General features: G+C 39.4%; 1 non-coding gene across 1 annotated transcript; it reads right to left on the bottom strand.

Moving 5' to 3' along the window:
- Nucleotides 1-4,217: 4,217 nt before the first annotated feature.
- On the bottom strand, nucleotides 4,218-4,322 carry LOC115898826. Its single transcript, XR_004058491.1, has one exon. It is a non-coding gene; the product is annotated as a U6 spliceosomal RNA (small nuclear RNA).
- Between the last annotated feature and the right edge of the window lie 4,425 nt (nucleotides 4,323-8,747).

Raw genomic sequence — 8,747 nt, forward strand, 5'->3', positions numbered from 1 at the left:
TAATATACCCATCTTTCTATACACCAATTGGCCACTTGACTTTTGTCTCTTCGCCTCTTCTTAATTTTCTTCCCTTGCTTATGCTAGCCAGTGAGGTACAGTAGAAATTGCATAGGTTATGAAGTAAAAAGACAAAGAATTGCTCCCCCAGGTTCACCCCTGCCTAATGCCTCTTGCTCTCATTATCCCTGTCCCTACTACTGAAAGTACCCACACACAGGGCCAGTCAATGGGACAAAGGCAGGATACATAACAGGAACCTCAGCATTCCTTTGGGTGGTACCTAGAATTGACAACACCGACGGACATTTCCCTGCTTCCTGTGTTGAACCAGTCCATGGCACTGAGTTCCTGCCGGGATTCTCTGCTGAGTATTACAGAATAGCTCAGTGTCCTTCTTCATTGCTGTGATCTATCTGATGGAGCAGTCTCTCCCTTGATTCTGAATATAGCCTAAAGCCCAAACTTAATCTTCCTGTCAGCCCCTGAAATCAACCTGCTCAGGTTTCTTGTTGAGGCCATACTCTGCAGCTAGTTCAGTTTACCAGCCTCTCATTCCTTCCTATTGGGGTTTCCACATATCAACCCCCAATTCCACACCATCCTTGAGCCCACTAGCAATATGAAAATCTACTTCCTAATTCATAAAGTTGGAGTTAATAATATTTACCTTACAGGATTATTATGAGGATCAATGAGTCAATGCATGAGAAAATGCTTTGCCAACTACAAAGAACTAAGTGTTCGATATTGAGATTTTTGCTTAGTGCTTACTATATGTATGGCATTAAACTCATAAGTAACAATCTTTTTTTAAACTTTTAAGTTCAGAGGTGTGCAGGATATGCAAGTTTTTTACTTAGGTAAATGTGTATCATGTGGGTTTGTTATACAGATTATTTCATTACCCAGGTATTAAGCCTAGTGTCCATTAGGTTTTTTTTCTGATCCTCTCCCTCCTCCCACCTTCCACCCTCTGATAGGCCCCAGTGTGCAGCGTTCCCATCTATGTGTTCATGTGTTCTCATCATTTAGCTCACTTATAAGCGGGAACATGCAGTATTTGGTTTTCTGCTCTGGCATTAGATTTCTAAGGATAATGGTCATCAGCTCTATCCATGTCCCTGCAAAGGACATGAGCTCATTATTGTTTACAGCTGCATAGTATTCCATGGTGTATATATACACATTTTCTTTATCCAGTCTACCATTGATGGCATTTGGGTTGATTCTATGTCTTTGCTGCTGTGAATAATGTGCATGTATCCTTATAATAGAATGACATACATAACTTTGGGTATATATTCAGTAATGGAATTGCTGGGTTGAATGGTATTTCTGTCTATAGCTCTTTGAGGAATCACCACACTGTTTTCCACAATGGTTGAACTACTTTACACTCCCACTAACAGTGTATAAGCATTCTTTTTCTCCACAGTTTTGCCAGCATTTGTTGTTTTTTGACTTTTTAGTAATAGCCATTCTGATTGGTATGAGATGGTATCTCACTGTGGTTTTGATTTGCATGTATCTAATGATCAGTGATGTTGAGTTTCTTTTCATATGCTTGTTGGCCACATCTATGTCTTCTTTTGAAAAGTGTCTGTTCATGTTCTTTGCCCACTCTTTAATGGGGCTCTTTGTTTTTTTCTTGTAAATTTGTTTAAGTTTCCTATAGATACTGGATATTAGGCCTTTGTCAGATGCATAGTTTGTAAAAATTTTATCCCATTCTATGTAGTCAGTTCAATGTGTTGATAGTTTCTTTTGCTGTGCAGAAGCTGTTTAATTGGATCCCATTTGTCAATTTTTGCTTTTGTTGCAACTGCTTTTGGCGTCTTTGACTTGGAATTTTTGCCTGTTTCTATATCTAGATGGTATTACCTAGGTTGTCTTCCAGGGTTTTTATAGGTTTGGGTTTTACATTTAAGTCCATCTTTGGTTTATTTTTGTAAATGGTGTAAGAAAAGAGTCTAGTTCATATCCCAGCATCATTTATTAAACAGGGAATCCTTTCCCCATTGCTTATTTTTGTCAGATGTGTTGAAGATCAGATGGTTGTAGGTGTGTGGTCTTATTCCTGGGCTTTGTATTCTGTTCCATTGGTCTATTTGTCTGCTTTTGTACCAGTACCATACTGCTTTGGTTACTGTAGCCATGTAGTATAGTTTGAAGTCAGATGGTGTGATGACTCCAGCTTTGTTCTTTTTGCTTAAGATTGCCTTGATTATTCAGGCTCTTTTTTGGTTCCATATGAATTATAAAATTATTTTCTCTAGTTCTGTGAAGAATGTCAATGGAGTTCAATGAAAATAGCATTGAATCTATAAATGGCTTTGGGCAGTATGGTCATTTTACAGACATTGATTCTTTCTATCCATGAGTATAAAATGTTTGTCCACTTCTTTGTGTCATCTCTGATTTCTTTAAGCAGTGGTTGTAGAGATCTTTCACCTCCCTTGTTATCTGTATTCCTAGGTATTTTATTCTTTTCATGGCAATTGTGAATGGGAATGCATTCCAGATTTGGCTATCTGCTTGCCTGTTGTTGGTGTATAGGAATGCTACCAGATTTTGTACAATGGTTTTGTATTCTGAAACTTTGCTGAAGTTGTTTTTTGCTTTAAAAGCTTTTGGGCTGATACAATGGGTTTTCTAGATATAGGATTATGTTGTCTGCAAACAAAAAGAGTTTAACTTCCTCTCTTCCTATTTGAATGCCCTTTATTTCTTTCTCTTGCCTCATTGCCCTGGCCAGAAATTTCAATACTATGTTGAATAGGAGTGGTGAGAGAGAGCATCCTTGTCTTGTGCCAGGTTTCAAAGGGAGTGCTTCCAGCTTTTGGCCATTCAGTATGATATTGGTTGTGGGTTTGTCATATGTAGCTTTTATTATTTTGAGGTATGTTCCTTTACTGCCTAGTTTATTGAGAGTTTTTAACATGAAGGAATGTTGAATTTTATTGAAAGCCTTTTCTGCATCTATTGAGGTAATCATGTGGTTTTGTCTTTAGTTCTGCTTCTGTGATGAATTATATTTATTGATTTGTGTACATTGAACCAACCTTGCATCCTGGGGGTGAAGCCTACTTGATCATGGTGTATAAGCTTTTTGATGTTCTGTTGGATTCACTTTCCCAGTATTTTGTTGAGGACTTTTGCACTGATGTTCATCAAGGATATTAGCCTGAAGGATATTGACCTGAAGCTTTCTTTTCTGTTGTGTCTCTGCCAGGTTTTTGTATCAAGATGATACTGGCATCATAGAATGAGTTAGGGAGCAGTCCCTCCTTTTCCATTTGTTGGAATAGTTTCAGTAGGAATGGTACCAGCTCTTCATTATACATCTGGTAGAATTCAGCTGTGAATCTGTATGGTCCTGGGCTTTTCTTGGTTGGTAGGTGTATTAGTCAGGGTTCTCCAGAAGGACAGTTCTGTACCTCTAGAATATATATATATATATTCTATTAGTTCTGTACCATATATGTGTGTATATATATATAGGAGTTTATTAAGTATATATATATTCCATTAGTTCTGTCGTATATATAAAGTTTATTAAGTATTAACTCACATGATCACAAGGTCCCACAATAGGCCATCTGCAGGCTGAGGAGCAAGGAGAGCCAGTCCGAGTTCCAAAACTGAAGAACTTGGAGTCTGATGTTTGAGGGCAGGAAGCACCCAGCATGGGAGAAAGATGTAGGCTGGGAGGCTAGGCCAGTCTCTCTTTTCACATTTTTCTGCCTGCTTATCTTCTAGCCACTCTGGCAGCTGATTAGATTGTGCCCACCCAGATTAAAGGTGTGTCTGTCTTTCCCAGCTCCCTGACTCAAATGTTAATCTCTTTTGGCAACACCCTCACAGGCACACCAAGGATCAGTACTTTGTATCCTTCAATCCAATCAAGTTGACACTCAGTATTAACCATCACAGTGGGCTATTTATTATGGCCTCAATTTCAGACCTTATTATTGGACTATTCAGGGATTCAGTTTCTTCCTGGTTCAGTCTTGGGAGGGTATATGTGTCCAGAATTTATCCATTTCTTCCAGATTTTCTATTTTATGTGCATAGAGGTGTTTGTAATACTGATTTTTGTTTGCATATCTGTGGGGTCAGTGGTAATATCCCCCTTATCATTTCTGATTGTGTTTATTTGAATCTTCTCTCTTTTCTTCTTAATCTAGCTAGTGGCCTATTTTATCAATTTTTTAAAAAATATGGAATGCTTCATGAATTTGCATGTCATCCTTGCCCAGGGGCCATGCTAATCTCTGTATCATTCCAATTTTGTACATATGTGCTGCCAAAGTGAGCACAAACTCATAAGTAATAATCTAACCACCAATACTATAGATGTAGCACATACATTCCTAAAATTATTATATAATGCCCCTTGAATGGGGGTGTCTGTTTTTTAAATTAATTATTGTATAGGGAAATTTATACATAGTCCAACAGAGAGGCAGAAAGAAGATGGGAGGTAAGATTATTGAAGTCAATAGCACCATATATGACTCTAATACTTGGGGATTTCTCATTTTTCAAATGTTGTTTCTTCCATAACCTTCCTTGATCAAATTCATATTCTGTAGTTACTATTTCAGATAGCAAGTATAACTGAAAATGTGAAAATTATATTTTTATTCTTGAGAAAGCTTTGGGGGCAACCTGGGTGATAGTCAACACTGCAAAGAAAGAAAAAAAAAGGTTTCTTATATAAATTCCAGAGATAGACATGCCAGCAGCCATGTATTATTTGGGTATTGATTTGAAAATCACTGCATCAAATAAAAAATACAAAATGCCAGACTTAGAGTTGATGTCATGGTATTCCCATTCCAACTAAAATCCTACAAATATAGATGGAGACTAGCCTGTGTTTCTGATAAGACTTGAAAGAAGAAATTATTTCAACTCCCATTTAGAATAAATTAATCCAGATACCAACCTAACTCAAAGAGATTTCTAAACTCATTATATTTTACTAGAAAAAAGTATAAAGAAACTTCCTGTTTTCTTGTATAATTTGTATAAGAGTCAACCACAGAGCATGCTAGGACTTTGAAGATGGTTCAACAGTAGAAAGGGATAAACTATTCTTAAGGGCAAAGCCTGGACTAAGGACCCTAATTCATCAGTAAGGACTGCTAGGCTAGCCAAGAGGTAAATCACCTTGCCTGTGGTGGTGGTACGTCAGACTCTGGCTCAACCTAGACTGGTATCCCTTGCCAAGGGGGTCTACTCAAGTAAGTGGCCAAAGTGAGGCATGTAGTCAAGTTGCATTAGTCAGATTCTGGCAGGAAAACAATCACTTCAGATGGTGCAAATAAAGACACTTTAAGGTCTACTTACAAAATTCTGAGCAGATTTAAGAGAACAAGGAAGGGACATTGAGTCACCCAGAGACTAACAGCAGCAGGAAGCCATCACTATTCTTAGGCCTCCAGCTCAGAGATGGAGCCATGGGGAGGGGCCTCCTGGTAAGAGCTGTAGGCCAGGAGAGATACTGCTGCTTCCAGAGCTGAACATCAAGCAGAAGCTTCCACTCTCTTATCTAATGTTGGAGCTTCACCTCACATTGGCCTAAGTCAGGTATAGTAACAAATATTTTAGGCTTTGTGAGCCATACTATCACTGTTACAACTTCTGTACTCTGCTAGTGTGGTGTAAAAGCAACCATAGACAATACAGAGACAAATGAGCATGGCTGTGTTTCAATAAAACTTTATCTACAAAAACAGGCAGTGGGTTGGATTAAGTCTCTGGGCCAAAATCTAACCCAAAGGGAGTCCAGGTGAGGCAGTCTGCCAGAGTCAGCCACTTGTGACACACAGCAGGGCAGAGAAGCAGAGAGAGCATGGATCTGGGGCCAGGAGAGAGGCACAAATAGAAAATAACTAGCATACAATTCTTCAGGTAGCCTGTTTGGCATAAAGCAACAACTCACTCTTCACGAAAGATATGAAGAGCAATGTCCACTGCTCTTCTCCTTGGTGACTCTAGGAAAAGCTGGGCAGGAGGAATAGGCCTTAGTCAAGGAAAATGGAGCTCAGAATGGCATCCAGAGGTAAAACAGTGAAGTAACCTCCAAGTTGAAATAAAGTCCTTAGTTCCCAATAATTTAGCCACCTACCTGGAGCCTACATGAGAAAACTGAGGCCTACATGAGGAAACTGATAAGAAAGACTGCTGCTGAGTGAGCCTGGGGGTGCTTGGGGCTCATGTTGGTTAGTGCTTCCACATTTCTAACAGTTATTAATCTTTGGGATTCAGAAATGAGAAATCAGAATACCTGGGTATTGTCAGGAATTCTTAAAATCACAAGCTCTTCCTGAAGTATTTCCAAAATCACTCATACTTTACCCAGTATGGCTGATATCTGAAATATATATATTTAATAAATAAGAATATTAAGTTTTGTAATATTTACAAAGACCTGTAGCTATTAGCAGATATTCAAACTGAAAAATGGCAATGAACATTATTGGGTGGTATTCAAATAATGTATTTGTATATCCTACCAAGCTTAACAGCATGACATAAAATCACATATCAAATTGCTAATTTAAGGACTTATTTTGAACCTAAAATTTTTTATTTCCCAAAGGATTGGTTTAAAGTATTCTATGCATATAAACTGACTAATGTTTATTTTATTTGCAAGAATAATTCACCATTGGCAGCAGACAGACCCACAGCCACTCACATATTAGATGGCAACGGCTACAGGCAAGACTGACTGATTCAACTGTAACCATTTCTCTTCTGTGTTCCTGCCCTGAAACTGATCACTTAACCTCCTGCTCAGAATTCCAGTGTTTCCTGCTCTTGCCTTCCATTCGAGGTCAGCAGATTCCTTACAACCAGTAACATCTCTTTGTTGATTTTTAAGCTTTAATTCTTATCAAGGAATTATAATATTATAATATATTTTCTCATTTTTCTGATTTCTCAACTGATTTTCCTGAGGATCCTGGATTTGGGAAAATATCTAAGTTTCTTGGGAAATGCTAGGAAAGAATTCCCACATGAACACATTCTACCAAGCCCAGCCCATGCAGGGCTGATGGCAACTATACTTCTTTCTACCCTACCTGTCCATGAGATGGGTCCAAATGAACTTCCAGGCTGAACCTCATGGTTTTAGGACCTAGGTAAGCAGTTTAAGATCTTTCTGTTCCTGTGGGGCTAGATCATCCATGTAAGGACCTGAATCTGGTTGATTTCAGGACTAGTCAGACTGTGGGTGTTAGACTTCTTGATCTCAAGAAATTCTTGAAAGGGAGATTAGAGATTGTCACACTTTCTAATAGGCATAATGGTACAAATCTGGACAGAATTGCCCATGAGCCGTAGTGCTAAGAAAAAATTCTGACCTGCATTCTTTGCTCAAAAATGGCTTGCCAGATCCTAAATGTATGCTCAGTTCAACAACATTAGGTCTGAATGGAAAACATCATTGTTAAGAAGCCAGCTCTCTATATTAGTTGAATGTGGTTCCATCTTTCCACCTGTAAGCTTCTCCCACCTCCTGGTACTTCCTTCAGTAGGACCCCAGAGCCCCCAGGTTACTTTTTAATCATTCATCCATGTATTCATTCAACAAATAGTTATGGAGCATTTATTATATTCTAGGTACCCCACTAGTCTCTGAAGATAAAATATACACAATTCTGCTGTCATGGAGCTTATAGTATAGCAGGAGACATAAGCAATACACAAATAATTATGCAAAATAATGAGTCGAAGGATTTACTCCCCTAAAAAGCACAAATTACAAACTATGAGATGTGCTATGAGTAGAAGTAACTCTTTACTCATTATTGCTGATATCTGAAAAAAATGTCTTGCCCAAGGTCATAGAATTCAGGGAAAGGGGAGCCAGGAGAAGTGCTTCAAGAAAAAGGAACAGCAGACACAAAGGACTGAGGGGAGGAAAGTGCTCTGTGAGCTTTGAGAAAGTGGAGAAATCAAGTACGGCTGGAGCACGTGGTGAAGGGCATGATACACATGGAGAGGGGTCATGCAGATCCCCCTCCAGGGAAGAACTTACGCCAGCTGTCAGCTCCACCAACATCTACCAGGGCTGAAGAGACCCACTTTGCCCAAGTTCATGCCTAGAGTCATGCCCAAACGCATGTTAGGCAAGATAGAAAGGCCTGAAGCAGGATAATTGTGATGAGCAAAACTCACTTTGGAGCTCCCCATTATGTTGGCCAAGGCTTTCTTGGCCCTGCATTGAAGTTCAACTTCTTCCTCTGTTCCATTCTGCTTCCTTCTCCTTTCCTTTCACATATATTGGCATTCGTTAATAAACACTGTGTACACCAAACTTTGTCTTAGTGTCTGCTGCTGGAAAACCCAGATGAGGGAAGTTGTGATGAATCTGGAAAGGTACGGTGGAGCCAGGTCATAAGAGACTTTTTTGTTTGTTTGTTTTTGAGATGGAATCTTGCTCTGTTGCCCAGCCTGGAGTGCAGTGGTGCGAGCTCAGCTCACTGCAACATTTGCCTCCCAGGCTCAAGCAATTCTTCTGCCTCAGCCTCCCAAGTAGCTTGGATTACAGTCCCATGCCATCAAGCCTGGCTAATTTTTGTATTTTTAGTAGAGACAGGGTTTCACCATGTTGGCCAGGCTGGTCTCAAACTCCTGACCTCACGTGATCCACCCACCTCGGCCTCCCAAATCACTGGGATGATTATAGGTGTGAGCCACCGCGCCTGGCCAAGAGACTTTTAAAA

Source organism: Rhinopithecus roxellana, chromosome 7 (assembly GCF_007565055.1).
Source record: "Rhinopithecus roxellana isolate Shanxi Qingling chromosome 7, ASM756505v1, whole genome shotgun sequence".
In the NCBI taxonomy this organism is placed as follows: domain Eukaryota; kingdom Metazoa; phylum Chordata; class Mammalia; order Primates; family Cercopithecidae; genus Rhinopithecus; species Rhinopithecus roxellana.